At 36.6% G+C, this 19,022-nt stretch overlaps 1 protein-coding gene across 6 annotated transcripts in view; it reads right to left on the minus strand.

Annotated features, from left to right (window-relative positions):
* The window catches only part of WDFY3 (WD repeat and FYVE domain containing 3), a 268,490-nt gene that overhangs the window by 231,370 nt on the left and 18,098 nt on the right, over positions 1–19,022 (minus strand). For 5 of the 6 annotated variants that reach the window (XM_053922591.2, XM_053922589.2, XM_053922588.2 and 2 more), the window contains exon 2: positions 5,933–6,026. The exons of the other annotated variant lie outside the window; for it this stretch is intronic. The gene's annotated coding sequence lies outside the window, so the exon portion shown is untranslated. The remainder of the gene's footprint in view (positions 1–5,932; positions 6,027–19,022) is intronic. 6 annotated transcript variants of the gene reach the window in all.

The following is a 19,022-nucleotide window of genomic DNA, read 5'->3' on the forward strand; positions in this document are numbered from 1 at the left end:
GTCAATAAAAAGTGATGCATAATTTGTCCTCAAAACAACAGCCAAATAAGGGATATCAAACCCAAAAATCAACTGAATCATGTAGGCATAGGAACCACAGGCTCTAGTCAGTAAACCAAAAATCTAAGGAAAAGAGTTTCACAACGAGGGATAGTGTGATTAAAATGAAAGTCCCGAACTTTAAGTTTCATTCATTGAAATAAAGAACAATTTAGTTAAATTTGAAAATCTGAATACTCTAATTAGTAATGGTATTTTACTTTTCAACATACTTTTTGCTGATTATAGAAACTTCTTAAGCTTCACATTAAGTACATTTGCACTTTTTATATTGTATTGAGTTCCTTCCCTTGAACTTTTTAAACTTTCTCAATATATGGTTCTAGAAATAATACATTCTACTAAGTACATTTTCATTTCTGGTAACATTTTTCTAAACCATCAAAACATATAACACTATTTTCCTCACAGAGTGTAAAGCCCAAAATTTGGTCATAATTCTATCTATTCCTAGAAGTTTTCATTAAAAAAAGAAGGCAAATTATTAAAAAACAAAAAAACCCAAAAACCTCTCAGGTCAATATTCTAGCAATGCAGAATCCGAAGAGCCTAAGTTTAAACTTCCTCTTTGCCATAATCAATGCAACAGTCTTTTCTCTAAAGGGGAAAAAAAAATGCCATTTATTCAAATATAAGAATGGATTTCCCAACCTATTCTGTCTGTACCAAAAGAAAGTCTTAAATTTAAAATTCTGTGTGGTTTCTGTTAAACTACATCTTGCTAACAAGGAATGTCACACAAAAATTCTATTGAATTAATACTCATTGAATGTCTATACAGTATGAAATGACTTAAACTTCCAAACCTAGTGAGAGTTAATAAGTCTCAAAATGTATGATATGTCTATAGTAATTCACAAATAATTATAGTCAGCCCTTTAGTAATGCTGGCACTGGGGCACTGATCCCCCAATGCAGGTCAAAGTCCACATACAACTTTTGTCTTCCCCAGAACTTCAGTCATTCCTTGGTATTTGAAGGGGATCTGTTCCAAGACACCCTGCAGGTAACAAAACCCAAGAATGCTCAAGTTCTCCATGTACAATGGCACAGAACAATATATACAGCAGTCGATACAACTGACCCCAAATATTGTTTTTTTGATAGGCGGTTAGTTTAATCCACAAATGTGAAACCTGCAAAACAGAGGATGCAGAGGGCTGATTGTGTATTTATTGAAAAATATAAAAGTATATAAGTAGCCCCAAATTGTTTAAAACAATCTTTTCTCAATAAATTTGAAATTTTTTTAGACTAAACTTACTAAAGAAATGTTACTCTATATGCCATACACACACACACCTCCATCTACCTTAGATTAACTTGTAAAGAAACAAACAAGCAAAATAAAAAGTGAGCAGAGGATCTGAATACATACTTCTTTAAAGAAGACATACCTGCCCTGGCTGGTGTTGCTCAGTAGACTGAGTGCTGGCCTGCAAACCAAAGGGTGGCTGGTTCGATTCTCAATCAGGGCACATGCCTAGGTTGTGGGTCAGGTCCCCAGTAGGAGGCACATGGAGGCAACCACACACTGATGATTCTCTCCCTCTTTGTCTCTCTCCCTTCCCCCTCTTTGAAAATAAATAAATAAAATCTTTAAAAAATAAAGAGGACATACAGAGGTCCAATAGACATATGAAAAGATGTTCAATGTCACTAATTGTCAGAGAAATGCAAATTAAAACCAAAGTGAGATTATCATCTTAAACCTGTCAGAATGGTTATCATCAATAAATCAAGAAATGACAAGAGTTGGCAAGGATGTAGAGAAAAGGGAATCCTCATGTACTGTTGGTGAGAATGAGGATCGGTGTAGCTACTGTGGAAAGCAGTATGGAGTTTCCTCAAAAAATTAAAAATGGATCTGCCTTATGACCCAGTGATTCTACTTCTGAGGATTTATTCAAAGAACCCCAAAACACTAATATGAAGAATACAAAGTCTGTCCAGAAAAAGTCCAGCCATTGTTAATGTAATGAGAACTTGTTTGTGCTACATTGATGTAACCTGGCAGCCAAGGAGAGTGGACTGGAATGCACATGTGTGAACAATGGTGACCTCACTGTACTAGTCAGTTGGGGCGGTACATGCTGTTGAGTGAGCTTGTGTACTGTGTGGCCATCACATTCAAAATGACTAAGCGAGCAGAGCAACAAATCTGCATCAAATTTTGTGATAAGCTTGAACATTCCTCTGCGGAAACTATTTGGATGTTCAGAAGGCCAGAGCTATGGGCAACTATTGATTGGCAGCTTTATCACAACAATGCACCTGCTAATGCATCACCTGAAAAGTTTTTTGGCAAAACAGCAAGTCACCCAGGTAACCCAGGCCCCCTTTAGCCTAGGTTTGGCACCCTGAGACTTCTGGCTCTTCCCAAAACTAAAATCACCTTTGAAGGGAAAGAGATTTCAGACCATTGATGAGATTCAGGAAAATATGTCAGGGCAGCTGATGGTGACTGGGAGAACTGTGTGAGGTCCCAAGGTGCCTACTTTGAAGGGGACAGAAGTGTAACTGCCCTATGTTCAATATTTCCTGTATCTTTTACCTTCTTCAGTAAGTGTCTCTATTTTTCATAGTACATGACGGGATACCTTCTGTACAGATCTCAAATATGCAGCCGTATGCTCACTGCAGTGTTATTTACAACAGCCAAGCTATGGAAGCAATCCAAGTGCCTGTCAGGCGATGAGTGAGTAAAAAAGCTATACACACAATGGAACATGACTTGGCCATAAAATGGAACATGACTTACCATTTGTGACAGCATGGATGGACCTAGCGGGTATTGTGCTCAGTGAAATCAGTCAGTCAAAGAAAGACAAATACCATATCATTTTACTTATATGTGGAACCCACAGAACAAAATAAACAAACAAACAAAACTGAAATAGACTCCTAGACACAGAGAGTGAACTAGTTGTTGCCAGAGGGGAGGGGTGGTTGGGGCACTGGGAAATAGTGGTGAAGGGACCAAGAAGCACAAATTGGTAGTTACAAAGTAGTCATGGGAAGTAAGTAAAGCATAGGAAATATAGTTAATAATATTGTAAAAACTATGTATGGTGCCAGTTGGTGTACTGGAAACATCAAGAGGAATACTATATAAAGTATATGATTGTCTAACCACTAAGTTGTACACCTGAAAACAGTACATAATAAAATTTAAAAAAAAAAAAAAAAAAAAAAAAAAGAGAGAGAGACAGAGAACTGGGACCTCTGGCCCAACAACCAAAGAGGAACTAAATGCCACATGAGTGAAGTGGAGGCAGATCCTCCTCCAGGATCTTTAGATGAGAATGAAGCCCTGGCAGACATGCTCAGTGAAGCCAGAGGACCCAGCAAAGCTGCACCCAGATTCTTGATCAGCAACAGATAACATTTGTTGTTTTAACTTACTAAGTTTGGGGGTTATTTCTTACGTAGTGCCGTGGGTTAAATGGTACTCCACCTTAGAATGTAGCCTTACTTGGAGATAGAGGTTTTTAAAAATTAATCGAGAATTTTACAGAAGCATACAAAACCTGAGGTCATTGGTCTGGGCCCTAACCCAACATGACTGGTATCTCTATAAAAAGGGGCAAGTGGGACGAAGAGACAGACACACATGGAGGAAAGACTATGTGAAGGTACACTGAGGAAAGATGGCCAGCTACAGGTCAAGGAAAAAGGCCTGAAACAGATCTACCTCTCAGAGACCTCAGAAGTGAATGATTCCTGCTTACCACTTGCATTCAGACTTCTAGCCTCCAGGCTGTGGGGCAATAAATTTCTATTGTTTAAGCCACATAGTTTGTGGTAACCGTTATGGCAACTCTAACAAATTAATACATGTAGCAATAGAGAACTAATACATATACTTCATTCAAAATAACTTTTACTGGAAGTACCAAAATTAGCCTCAATGCAGGACTCAAGTAGATAACAAAAGCTTCCAAGTCTTTATTCTGGAAAAAAGACATTAGTCCAGATCAGAAAATCCTAGAGCACATATTTTTTTCCCCTTAGTTAGGTAGGACTCCTGCAATCATATAATCTAATCTACTCATTTCAAAAATTGCTGCTGCCCTGGCCAGTGTGGCTCAGTTGGTTGGAGCATCATCCCATAATCAAAAGGTTGAGGGCTCAATTCTGGTCAGGGCACACACCTAGGTTGCGGGTTCAATCTCTGGTATTGGCACGTGCAGGAAGCAACTGATCATTCTTCTCTCTTGCCTTAACTTTTCTCTCCCTCCCTTCCTCTCTGTCTAAAAGCAATGAAAAAATTTCCTTGGGTGAGGATAAAAGAAATTGCTGCCAAGAGCTGCTTTAAACACTGACCATACATTAATTATTAATTCCTCATAAGAACTGTATGAAGTACCACCATCATCAATTCTATTTTTAAGATGAAGAACTGATGTCCAGAAGTTAAGGTCAAACAGCTAATAAGTGGCCAGGATTTAGTAAACTGAGGTACACAGAGAATTAGTAATTTATAACTATCCAAAATCATATTTAGTAGTTGAGCTGAGACTAAACCTAACAGTACTTTCTTCTACTTTCAAATCTTTTTCTTAAAAAGTTAAATACAAAAGCTTTTCTTTTAGTTGTTATATTCGATCTTTGTATTTCTACCTTAAAAATATATACATGTATTTGATTATCTGCCCTCCTCCCCTCCTCACATACATATGGATATTACCCATTATCTTCCACTCCCTGAACCCTAAAGCGCTGTTTTCAATTCCTGGAACTTTTCTTGCATCTATGTTAATCACTTTTTTAGACTGGAACATAAGATTTCACTTCTACACAGTCTGCAAAATATAGTTTAAGCTTAACATTTCCTCTCAATTAAAATACAAATGCACCTGGACAGAGTAATACTACATTATTAGTCATCTGCATTTTGATAGAAATAAGTCAGAGAACAGGCTTTGAAACACAGATGACAAGACAACCACGGCAAAGTTTTAAAATGGCCCTGCCCTAAATCACAACTTGTCCACAAGGATTGGGAGCTCAGGGGATAGCCTTTTTTTTGGAGTCTGAACTACAAGTATAAAGCTTGGGAGGTGGGTGGTGGCAGCAACCATGCTTTCCCTGACAAAGAGGAGAAACGTGAAGGAAGCCAGTTTCCAAAGAGCAGCTCTCCCCTGGGAATTGGAGGGAAACCTGACTGCATTTGGTCCCTGGGTTCTCTTCAGACAGCTTCTGCACTTCTGTCCCTGGAACCTTTGGCACACCTTCTGACATACCGAAAAGACTGATAATGTGCCCTTTTGCCTAAGTTAATTTGAATTGACTCACATGCAATCAATAGAGAACTAACATGGTCAAAAAGTACCCACTCCAAAGCATTACTGAACATTACTGAAGTACTAATAACCTCATGTAAAAAGTAAGTTTTTCAGTAAAAATCAAACAAAGTAAAACACTGAAACTAAGGCCACTAGGTATCAATAGTACTTTAAAGTGCCTCATGACATAGTTTATCATTCAAACTAGCCACTCAAAGTAAAATACAATAGCGTTCCAAAGCCTGTGCTTACAAGATTTTTCCAGGAAGATAATAAATGAAATAATGCATTAAAAACATGGATTTATTCTACATAAGTAAGACAATAAAAGTAATAATGCTTTAAAGCCAGAATTGAAACAGAGGTGATTTATTCTAACATATCCTCTTCTGGTGCAGAAAACTAAAAGCCATCCTGGAAAGGAGGTTACCCGAGTTTACCCAGCCATCGGTGCTGAAGAATGACTGAAACCCCACACTTCTGAGTCGCAGGTGAGAGAGTGCTACAGTGCAGCGGTGCAGCAAAGACCATCACGATTCTGTTCCTGCTCGTGGTTCAACTGACAAAACAATCCTAAAACTAACCTGATTCTGTGTTCTGGGCTGGCATGAACCTGCGCAGAAACAACAGGAGCAGCAGGCACCTTCCTCCAGAAGCAGATGTGGAAAAGTATTGTATCTAAGATGAAAGAAAAAAGCAACATTTTATTTTCAGAATATTTTTTATCATCATGAGTCATTCATTTTCTACTGAGTCTCTATCTCTTTATGTGTCACCAATGGTTTCATAATGGAACACATGACAATTTATTTAAGGTAGATAAAATTTGCTACTCAAAATCCATAAAGATTATAGAGTCTTTTAACAATGGAGTCTATAGACCATCTAGTTCAACTTCTTTATTTTTAAGGGTGAGGAAACTGAGACCTGAAATAGTTATGCAAAGAATCAATGAAAACAGTTATTTAGTGGCAGAGCCAGGTTCAGAACAGAAATCTTCCCACTTCCAGTTCAGAATTCACTTTTACATCACAGATCACTCTGTCTCTTTTTGGAAATGCAAATTCGAGCAAAAAAGAAAAAAAAAATTATGTTATTTCTCTAGATGTATTTGTAGATGTGGTATAGAGTTGAACTAATTTGCTGTAAATTAAAATCAGAAAACACTGATCCCTTACTCAATGGTTATAAACCAACCTTGAGTTATTTACCATGCCTTATGTAGGATATTTAAATGTTTATTTACCATTCAATATTTTAATACGAAAACACTAGTATTTGAATCATGAAATCTAGGTTCTGGTCCTTATCTCTGCTCTCATCAAGTTCTATGATCTTGCCCTGGCTGGTGTAGCTCAGTGGATTGAGCACAGGCTGCAAAACAAAGGGTTGCCAGTTCAATTCCCAGTCAGGGCACATGCCTGGGTTGAGGGCCAGGTCCCCAGTAGGGGATGTGCAAGAGGCAACCACACATTGATATTTCTTGCCCTCTCTTTCTCCTTCCTTTCCCCTCTCTCTAAAAATAAATACTATTTTTTAAAAAGTTCTATGATTTTAATTATTTTTTTGGTCCCAAGTTCCTTTATTCTAAAATGAGGAGCTTGGACTAATTCCCATGGGCCTTCTAAGTCTGCGATGTTTTGCCTAAGAATAGTTTCTTCTTTTTTTTTTTTTAAGGTAAAAATGTAAGATTTTATTTTTTATTTTATTTTTTCCATTACCATTTATTCCCCTTATATGCCCTTCCACAGTCACCACCCTGTTGTCGATGTCCATGAGTCCTTTTTTCTTTTTTTGTTCTACTTCTCCACCCCGCAAACTGTGCCCCAGGAGCTGTCAGCCTGCTCACCATGAGTCTGTCTCTACGTTGCTTGTTAGTTCAGTTTGTTCATTAGATTCCACATATGAGTGAAATCATATGATATTTTCATCTTTTAGTAACATTATGCTTTTCTGATCGATTTTTGTTATACATGTTAATCCCTTTGACAATGTTACTGCAATAGTTTAAATATAATCAGTAATACTGCCTTCAAATATAGTTAATTATCACTCAAAAGCCTATGCAACAATAACCTAGTTTTGCTGCCTATCTCACTTTTTTAAAAAATAAGAACCCAGCTGGAAGTGGAAGGAAAAGTGTTTTTAAAAATCTACCTCTTAGGTAGTTTCGGAGAAACATCCTGAATCATTTTCCCAAATTGGTCACCCATCCAACAAGTTGTCACTGAGGGACTTTTCACAAGGCAGACACAGCCTTAATCAGACAATAGACTTTAAAACAAGATTCCCCTAGTAAACCACTGAGTGACACTAGGAATTCAAGTGGCAGTGACGGAGTAGACAGAAACCATGAAATGTCTCCTAAATTGTAACCTCAGAATATGCCTTCTCTATTTTGAATATACTAATTTCTACATACAACAGTTATTTATAACATGTTTTAAACTCAAAGCAAAATAACAGAATGAACATCCAGGTACCTGTTACCCAATTTAGGAACCTAAATATAGGCTATTGGTAATGTTCTACTGATTTGTTCCTACCCCATGCCCCACTTCTTCTGTCCCCTGTCCCCTGTAACTGCTATCCTGTATTTTGTGTTTACCATTCCTTTGCTTTTTAAAAAGTATATCATGTATGTCCCTGTCCCACAACAACACAGTGCTTTCATTTTGTTTGGTTTTGTTTCTGTAAAAATGGTATTAAGTAGCTTCTCTCCTCTAGGATATGTCTTTTCCATTCAGTATCATGTTTTCAAGATACCATCCATGTTGTTGCACGCACTGCTAGTTCATTCATTTTCACTACAGAAAAACTCTGTATTGTGTGATCATACTGTAGTTGAATATTTCATTCCCTTTACAACGGCATCTTGTTTTCCCCTGGGTTTGTTCTTTTTTTCTTTGCTATCAGGAACAATGTTATGAAAACTCCATACACATCTCTTGTTCTACAGATACCAAAGTTTCTCTTAAGTATGTGCCTAGAAGCTGAGAAATATGCCTGTTTGACTTTTCATGAAGATGGTAATTTTTATTTTCTCAAAAGTATTTTTAGCAATTCATCATCCCACCCAACAGGTAGTTCATACTGATCCACATCCTCTCCAACATCTAGTCATGTCAGTATTTTTTATTTTGGGGTGTAAAATGGCATCTAATTGTGGTATCAATTTGTGTTTTCCTGTTAACTAATGATACTGAGCATTTCTTCAAGTTTATTGGCTGACTTGTATTCCTCTTTTATGAAATGCCTATTCATCTCTTTTGCCCCAATCCTCCTCAGTTGTTCACCCTTTACTTATTTTTTTCATAGAAATTTTGTGTTCTGGATGCTGATTATTTGGTTTTACAAGCTATGCATTACCAGGTCCAGGCAAGCGATGAGAGAGAGAAGCAGATGCAGAAATAGCAGGCCAGACAGAACTGGAAAGAGCAAGCTACAGTACCAAGGTTTCTCTCAGCCCATTTTTGTAAATTAATGCACCACAGATGTCTGAAAGTATCAGAAATCTAAAATACCATGGAATCGATCCTGCTAGAATACTTTAATATAATTTCAGCCAAGGGTAAATGCTTTGATATCAGTGCACTGTAACTGCAATATAGTATAATTCTAGGTATCGGTTTTAAACAAATCACAATTCAGACAGTTCTCATTTTGACCCTGACATTTTATATTTTTTTATTTCTAAATTAGTTGCATCCAATTTAGAATGTCAGTTTTACTGTCAAAGGGTGAGTATGAATGTATATGAACATAGGCATGAAAAATAAATTTCAAAAGTAAATTAGGTAAAACCAGAACACCACGGACACATGGATTCCAGACTTGCCTAGACAATCTGTTCTATCTCCTTGGACTAACCATGTCTTTAAGTTGGTTTTCTTACACCTTACATGGAAATTGTGCCAGGTAAATTCTAAGGACCTATGAGTCACAATTTTTGGCTTGACAATCAATGAGGAAAAACGTTTCTTCCAGATAGCCCCAAAAGAATTTTAGGAATCTCTTTCTGAGCATTACACAAGCTAGACAGATGAAACAGTAACAGAAAGCTAAATGTCTGGGAAAAAATTAACAAGCAAGGCTATAGCCCTCCTATGGCTTCTCAGGACTCCTAGCAGATCACCTGATGAAGAGCATCATACAGGAGAAATATCAAAAGCCACATAAGCCCCAGCCGGTGTGGCTCAGTTGGTTGACCTTTCACAAACTGAAAGGTCGCCAGTTCAATTCACAGTTAAGACACATGCCTGGGTTGAAGGCTCAGTCCCCACTTGGGGATTGTAAAGAAGGCACCCAACTGATGTTTCCCTCTCATATCCATGTTTCTCTCCCTCCCTTCCCCACTTTCTAAAATAAAAAATAAAAAATTTTTAAAATAAAAAAGTAAAAACCCACACAAAATCTGAATCACCTTATATTCTGGCTTTGATTCCTATATAAGCAATCAGAAAAGAACTTCCAGATCCACACTCACCCACTTACCTTCTACTAAGGTCACCAATTACCTGCATAATGTTAAATCAAAAGACCAGTCAGTTCTTATCTTTCTTGACCTATCTGCAACATTTGACACCAAGCCCTGATACACTTTGTTTACCTGACTTCCAAAAAACAAAGACTTTCCTGGTTTCATCCCATTTCACCGGCCACTCCTTCTCAGCTTCCTTTGCTATTTCTCCTCTTCTCACTGGTCACTGAAGTTCAAGCATTTACCCTTTCAGCCATCAGCAAATATATTGGCTCTATCTACAAAATATATCCAGAATCCGACCCCTTCTCATCACCTACATCAAGACTTTGATCAGAGTAGTAATTTGGTCATCTCTCAACTGGATTTCTTCCATAATTTAGTAACTGGCATCCCAACTTCTACCCTGCCCAATTTCAGTCCTTTCTCATCAAAGTAACCAGTGGTCCTGAAAATCTTACATAAGTCATATAAGGTAACATCTGTGCCCCAAATCTCCGAGTGGCTCATCTCAGAGTAAATGCTAAAATCTTTAAAACAGAATGGAAGAACCTACATAATTTGCTCCTCATTATATCTCACCTCATTCCCCACTGACCTCCTTTGCTCTATTCCTTATCCGAGACAGGCATACTCCTGCCTCACAGCCTTTATACTTATTCTCTCTGCCTTGTTTTCCAAGAGTCAATTCTATCTCTGCGTGTCTCACTCCCTTGCTGTCTTTAAATCTTTGTTCAAATGTCTCCTAGGCTAAGGAGACAAGCTAAGTCTTCCCTATCCAATCTCTTTAAAGCTGTAACAATTCCCCTCCCAGAATCCCTAACCCACTCCTCTGATTAATTTTTCTCCAGTGTTACTAACATTCAGCTATTTGACTTCTATTCCTGTTCATCCATTTCTTCCAACAAGAACATAAAACCATGAGAGCAAGAGCTTTGCTTGATTTGGTGCTACATCTTCAACATCTAGAAAGGGGTCTGGCACATAGTAATCCTGCAATAAACATTTTTTGAATAAACAAATGAATAATTACTCTCTTGGGGTTAAAAATGACAAATATAGGTCCTGGCTGGTGTGGCTCAGTGGACTGAGTGCCAGCCTGTGAGCTGGAAGGTCACTGGTTCAATACCCAGGTCAGGCACATGTCTGGGTTGTGGGCCAGGTCCCCCCCCAGTAGGGGCATGCGAGAGGCAACCGCACACACACGTTTCACATCGCTGTTTCTCTCCCTCTCTTTGTCCGTCTCTTTCTTCCTCCCTTCACCTCTCTCTAAAAATAAATAAATAAAAATCTCTAAAAAAAAATACAATCTGAGTTAACAAAACAAAATAACTAAGTAATCATGGGACAACAGCTAGATTCTTCAGGTAAAATAATCATTCTACTATTTCTTGGACAGATAAGTGGAAACAGTAACTCTGAAGATTTCAGTAGACATTGTAGCTAATACTTCTACACACTTAAATAAATCACTATAATAAATAGCTCCCGCACTCCCCAAAATATGTTTCAACTTTGGCCATCCACAGCGTTGACTCAGTTATTTTCCACTAACTACTGTCACATTCAACAATGATAGGTTTACAGAGCCACAACACCAACACAAACGAAAATATTCTAAGTGTTCTTTCCAGACTGGTTCCCGAGAAAGAACCAAGCTCTTCATAAATAAATGAAATCTAAAAGTAAAGGGCAGGTATTTTTTTAAAGCTTTAAATACTTTGTTTGGAAATCATTTCAAACTTACAGAAAGTTACAAATATAAGAATACAAAAATCACCCTTACACCCAAAGTTACCATTTTATTTTACTATTTGTGTTCATGTGCTCTTGCACTTTCCTTCCATTCACACAGACATATGTTTTTTTCCCCCTAAACTAGCTGAGGATAAATTATCTATAGCATGGCCCTTTGCTCCTTTGCTTTACTGTACATTTCCTAAGGACAGAGATAGCCTCTTCTGTAACCACAGTACAGGTATCTTCAGGAATGTGAACACTGAATAAATGTATTAACTTATGATCTATATTCAATTTTTTTCCTGAATTGATTGTAGTATTTCCCCCCACTTGGTATGTGATCCAGCCTAAGATCAGATACTACAGCCAGTGGTTCTCTCTTAAACTTCCTTTAATTAAACTCCCATAGCATTCTTTTGCCACTTATTATACTGATTTTTGAAAAACACAGCCCCCCCCCCAAATCCTTTAAGTAGAATGTTCCTCATTTTAGAACATTCTGAAGTTTCTTCCTGTTTAGATTCAGGTTCTACATCTTGGCAAGAATACTACATAGATGATAATGTGTCACCTAAGGGTATCATATCTGGAGTTAACATCATATCCATCTGCCCATATGTTGTTGGATTGTGACATGCCTCCATTTTTTTTAAAAATTCTTATTTTCTAGTGTAAAATAAGAAGTTCATGTCATCTGTACCCTGACTGGGCCTGGAATCAGCCATTTATTTCTCTGTAGAACTCTGGTTCCTTTGTGTTGGGAACAGTATTAGAAGCCAAGACTTTGGAATTAGATGTATCCACTGCTCTTTGCTTCTTAGCCTTCCTGTTGAACAGAGCTATTAGGAAATGAATGCACATATATATTCATAAACTTATGTATACATATATGTTCATACATGTGTATATACATATACACACATATATAAAAAGCGATTTCAAAAATAACATATTTACACTAATACCTTCAATTTCAATCCATTCCCATAGGATTCATTTCTGCTTTCCTCCATTCCATATTTGTACGTCCTCAAGTCCTGGCTCTAACAACCTCAAAATATTTACTCAATACTTAAATGACCTAGAGTTGCTTTGTCCACATCACAACAAAAAAATAATCTCTAGTAGAAAGAGTTCAAAAAAAAAAAAAAGAAAGAAGAAAGGGTTCAGATTTGTTTGCAATCCCTCCCTCTTACCTCTCTCTACACAAGATGAGGGTAAACAAATTGTGTCAATAAGTTATTTGGATTCACTCTTGCCCTTCAACATAGGTACAATTTACATACAATCTGGTTCGTTTGTTTCGGTTGATTAGGATCTTTCCCATCCCCATCCTGATTTTGAATATGAAACATAACATGCTTTGAAAAGTCAAAACTATATGAAAAGGTATACTTTGAGAAGTATTATTCCCTCCCATAAACCTTTGGTTCCATTACCTCCCACCATCTCTTCATTTGGTAAAGTTAAGCAGATACATGTATGTTTTATTCCTCCCCTCCTTTTTTACACAAAAGATAGCACACAGTATATGCATATTTACATAAACCAGCTCAATCCAGACTGGAGGAAGCTCTTTCCAAAGCATTTTATGAGATCAGCATTACCTTATACCTGAACCAGACAACGACATTAAGAGAAAAGACAAAACATCCAATATCCTTTGTGAACACACATACAAAAATTTTAATGAAAAATTAGCTAGCCAAATTTGCAATGTTTAAAAGAGAGATTACATTATAACTAAGTGGAGTTTATCCTGAAAATACAAGACTGGCTCAATATTTTAAAAAACTGATTAATATAATTCACCATTTAATAGACTAAAAAAGAAAAACCATATGATAATCTCAACAGATATTAAAAAAAACACTTGACAAATTCAACAGCTAATCATGATTTTAAAAACACTTAGTAAACTAGGAATATAATGAAACCTAAACAGATAAATGGCATCTTTCAAATAAATACAGTTAACATTGTATTTAATGGCAAAAAAACAAACGCTCTCTGTCTTTAACATTACTGGAAGTCCTAGCCAGTGCAAAGGTATGAAAAAAAGCCAAAAACCATACATTACAATAAAAAAAGTCTTTATTGCAGAAACATGATGATCTATACAGAAAACCCCACAGCATCTACAAAAACACCTACTCGATTTTATAAGGTAATTTAGCAAGGCTGTAGTATACAAAGTTGAATACATAAAAATCAATCATGTTTCTACAGGTCAACAATGAAACTGGAAATTTTATGGATACAAATGCCATTCATAACAGAACTTCGAGAAACATGAAATGCTTTGGGATAAAATTAACAAACTATGTGCACGATTTGTATTTTGAAAACTCCAAAAACATCAATGAGATAAAATCAAAGATGACTTTAGTAAATGGAGAGATATACCATATTCACAAACTGGAAGACTCGGTATAACAAAGATGTATGTCACGTGTCTCCAAATTTATCTGCAAATTCAATGTAATGTCAGTCAAAACTCTAGTAGACTTTTTATTTTGGAAACTTAAAGATGATTCTAAAAGTTACATGGAAAAGCCAAAACAATTTTGAAACAGAACAAAGCCGGAAGGCTCATTTTATCTGATTTTCAGACTTTTTATAAAATCACAGTAAACCCTGGCTGGTGTTGCTCAGTGGATTGAGCGCCAGACTGTGAACCAAAGGGTCACTGGTTCAATTCCCAGTCAGGGCATGTGCCTGGGTTGTGGGCCAGGTCCCCAGCATGGGGCATGCAAGAGGCAACCACACATTGATATTTCTCTCCCTTTCTTTCTCCTTCCCCTCCCCTCTCTGTAAAAATAAATAAATAAAATCTTTAAAACAACAAAATAATTTTAAAATCCTTTAAAAAAATTAAAATAAAAAATAAAACTATAGTAACCAAGACAGTGTAGTGCTGGTGAAAAGATAGACGCCTGTACCAATGGAAAAGATCAGAGATTCCAGAAACGGATGCACACGTACATGGTGAATTGATTTTTGACAAAATATCAAGCAACTCAATGGAGAAAGGAAAACGTTTTCACCAAATGGTGCTAGAACAATTAGATATCCACATGCAAACAAAAGGACCTCGAACAACCCATACATCACCATCACATACAAAATTTAACTCAACATGGATCACAGATTTAAATGTAAAACCTAAAACTATGAAAATTCTAGAAGGAAACGTGTGAAATCATTGTGACTTTGGGTTAGCCAAAGAATTCTCTGATAGGATATATAGTACAAACCATAAAAGAAAAAACTGACAAACTATTTCATCAAAATTAACTTATGCTCTTCGAGACACTGTTTTGAAAATGGAAAAAAGCCACATACTGGGGCAAAGTATACATAAAACACATACCAGAAATAAGACTGGTATATCCAACATATATGATGAACTCTTATAACTCAATAGTAATAAAACTAGCAATCTAATTTTAAAAAGAGCAACAGATGTCAACATTTAAAAAAAGATATAGGTAACAAATGAAGCACATAAAAAGATGTTCAGTACAGTTAATTATTCATGAAAAGCAAATTAAAACTATGTTGAATAATGCTGCTATGAACATTAGCCTTTTCATGGGTAAGCACTTTCACTTCTCTTGGGTACATATCCCCAGGAATGAAATTCATAGTTCATGAGGGATAATTTTAACTTTATAAAAAACCAATGATAGTTTGCTAATGAGGCTGTACCTTTTCACAAGCAATATATGAGAGCAAACTTCTAGTTGTTCCATATCCTCACCAAATTTAACATTGTTAGGCTTTATTTTAAGACATTCTAGTGGGTGTGTAGTGGTATCATTCTATGCTTTTAATTTTCATTTTCCCTGATGTCTAGTGATGTTGAACATCTTTCTATGTATTTGTATCTTTCTGTGTTAGTCTCCTGACCATTCTACTGACCTTGGTGAAATGTCTGTGCAAATTTTTTGTTCATTTTCTGACAGCGTCAGTTGTCTCCTTACTGAATTTTGAGAGTTCTTCAGATGTTCTGGCTTCAATCCTTTGCCAGATATATGTTTTGCAAGGATTTTTCCTAATCTATGGCTAGTTTTTTCATTTTTTAAAAAATGGTGCAGCATGTTCATTCTGAGAAAATTCACTAAGCTGTACACTTACAATTTGTTCACTTTTCTTTATGTATATGTATTTGAAAGAATAGGATTATTTTAAAAAGATAATAGACTGCTCTTTGGAAGGTGACAAAATCTTTATGAACTAGTAAACAGCCTGAAGATGAGATCAGGTCTGCACACACTAAAAACTGGAAAATATGTCTTTATACTCCTAGTTATAAGCTTGTCATAGCATTGGGTCCCTATCTGATGCCTAGACATGAAACCTAAAATTAGCAAGGGAGAGAATAATATGTTAAAGGCCTCCCTCCTGCAATTCTGTATTGCAGTGTGACCTCTAAATTACAGACATTTCAGATTAAGATATATTATACTTTTTGGTAATTACAGAGCAAGTTTTAAATGAAAATTTTTAGGTTGATAAAAAAAGATATTCAACCTAAATGTAATTACATGAAAAACCAACACCTGCAATACTTTCAATAAGCATCTATCAAATGCATATGCTAAAACATAAAAATAAAAACCACTGCATGTTTGCTTTTGTTGACAGCACAGAATACCATTATATATTAGATTGGCCAAAAAAGACCATTTAGTTTTTTTCAGTAAAATAAAAGATACCTTTTTCATTTTCACCAATAACTTTATTGATTTGGATATTTTGAATATGTCAACTATCTCTCACTATTGGCTTCGAGGGGGTAGAGGCCAGGGTTACTGCTAAACATCTTCCAATGCATTAGACAGCTCCACAGCAAAGAATTATTTGGACACAATGTCAATAGTACCAAGAAACTTCGCAAACCACTCTTGACACGTTCCATCAGTCACAGCATTTTCTCCATATGCTGCACAAATCTTTTTTTATGTTTCAGTTGAGGTTTTTAGCTTTCTTGAAATAATAAAGCATAAAAAATGTTACATATCTTCTTACATATTCAATCTAAAAGGGCTGTACAAAAATTCACCTATTTTATTTTTTAAAAACATGCTGATATGTTACCTGTCAACATACAATCTAACAAAATTGTTTTGAATTAAGTTAAAGACAACTAAGCAACCCTAGAGTTATTGTACAGATAAAACTAAACAAACTTTTTGGCCAACCCAACATATAAGTATTGCTAATTAGTCCTTATGATTTAACTTTATAAGAAGCAAAAATCATATGCTGGCTTTTTTTAAGTATATTTTATTGGTTATGTTATTACATTTGTTGCATTTTTTTCTCCCCTTTACTCCCCTCTGCCCTGTACCCCTTTCCCACCAGCATTCCCCCCTCTTAGTTCATGACCATGGGTCGTACATATAAATTCTTTGGCTTCTCCATTTCCTATACTATTCTTAACCCCCCCCCCCGTCTACTTTGTACCTACCATTTATGCTTCTTATTCCCTGTACCTTTTCCTCTCATTTTCTCCCTTCCATCTCCCCACTGATAACCCTCCATGTGATCTCCATTTCTGTGATTCAATGCCTGTTCTAGTTGTTTGCTTAGTTTTTTTCTTTTTTTCTTTTTCTTAGGTTCAGCAGTTGTTGACAGTTGTGAGTTTGTTGTCATTTTTATCATTCATAGTTTTGATCATCTTTTTCTTATATATGTCTCTTTAACATTTCATATAATAAGGGCTTGGTGGTGATGAACTCCTTTAACTTCTGACCTTATTTGGGAAGCACTTGATCTGCCCTTCCATTCTAAATGATAGTTTTGCTGGATAGAGCAATCTTGGATGTAGGTCCTTGCCTTTCATGACTGAATATTTCTTTCCAGTCCCTTCTTGCCTGCAAGGTTTCTTTTGATAAATCAGTTCATAGTCTAATGGGAACTCCTTCGTAGGTAACTTGTCTCCTTTCCTTTTGCTGCTTTTAAGATTCTCTATCTTGAGTCTTGGGTAATATAATTATGATGTGTCTTGGGGTGTGTCCTTCCTTGGGTCCAACTTCTTTGGGACTCTCTGAGCTTCCTGGACTTTCTGGAAATCTATTTCCTTTGGCAGATGAGGGAAGTTCTCCTTCATTATTTGTTCAAATAAGTTTTCAATTTCTTGCTCTTCCTCTTCTCCTTCTGGCAACTCTATGTTTCAGATGCTGGAATGTTTAAAGTAGTCCTGGAGGTTCCTATGCCTCTCCTCTTTTTTTTGAATTCCTGTTTCTTCATTCTGTTCTGGCTGAATGTTATTTGTTCCTTCTGCTCCAAACCAGTGACTTGAGTCCCGGTTTCCCTTCCTTTCACTGTTGGTTCCCTGAATATTTTTGTTTATTTCACTTTGTATAGCCTTCACTTTTTCCTCTCTTTTGCTCAATCACTTGAGCAATCATTTAAGCATACTCAGTTATTTCTGTAAGCATCCTGATTAGCAGTGTTTTGAACTCTGCTTCTGATAGGTTGGCTATCTCATCATCACATAGTTATATTGTTGGAATTTTGATGTGTTCTTTCATTTGGGCCATGTATTTTGTCTGGGCGCCTGTTAGGTTGTAAGGAGAGGAGCCTTAGGATCCAGGGCGTGGTAACCACGTAGTGGTGTTGTGGCACTGTGTGCGGGGGAGGGGTCAGAGAGGGAACAATACCACACCAGCTTTCAGTCACTTTCCTGCTACCCACAAGCAAATTGGGCCCTTCTGGTGCTGATTCCAAGGTGGGTAGGTTTGTGTATGTTCTAGGACCCCGTGGGTCTCTCCAACAAACTGTCCCATGAGGCTGGGAGCTTCTCCCACCACTGCAACTCCTACAGGTTGTTACAGCCAAAGGTTTTGAGGCTTTTTTCCCCATACTGGAACCCTGGGTTGCATGGTCTGCCTTGCTCCCCAGTTGTTCCTTCTGGTGTTTCTGTTCACAAATGTGGGACTGCCCAGTCTACCAGTGGCCGCCTTGCCCATCCTGGTCCAAATGCTAGTCTTTTTCATATTAATGAAAAGTATATACTTGGTAGCATATAAAATATCAAGCAGAACACATTTTTGGACGTCAAACAATAAAAGTTGGTCTCCGTCACAATACCAATTCTTATTTTCCCTTAACTCACGCTCCAAAGATAATCATTGTTTACAGTGTGGTATATACCCTTTCAGATATTTTCTATGCTAAGTATATACGTATGTGCACGTAAATATACACACACTTTCACAAGCAGAGCATATATAGCATTTTAGAACTCTTTAAACCAAAATGTTGAAAATATTTAAATGGGCCTTTAACGTTGAGGAACTATAGAACATGAAATCAAAAAAAGGAAAAGAGCTGAGTTAAATAAGAAAAAATGTTAAAAATTAAAATATAGTTGTTAAATGCGGCTTGAAAACATGCTTAAGTTTGGGGAATTTATAGAATGTAATAGTAATTTGCAGGAGACA

The sequence above is a fragment of the Desmodus rotundus genome, chromosome 4 (genome assembly GCF_022682495.2).
Source record: "Desmodus rotundus isolate HL8 chromosome 4, HLdesRot8A.1, whole genome shotgun sequence".
NCBI lineage: Eukaryota > Metazoa > Chordata > Mammalia > Chiroptera > Phyllostomidae > Desmodus > Desmodus rotundus.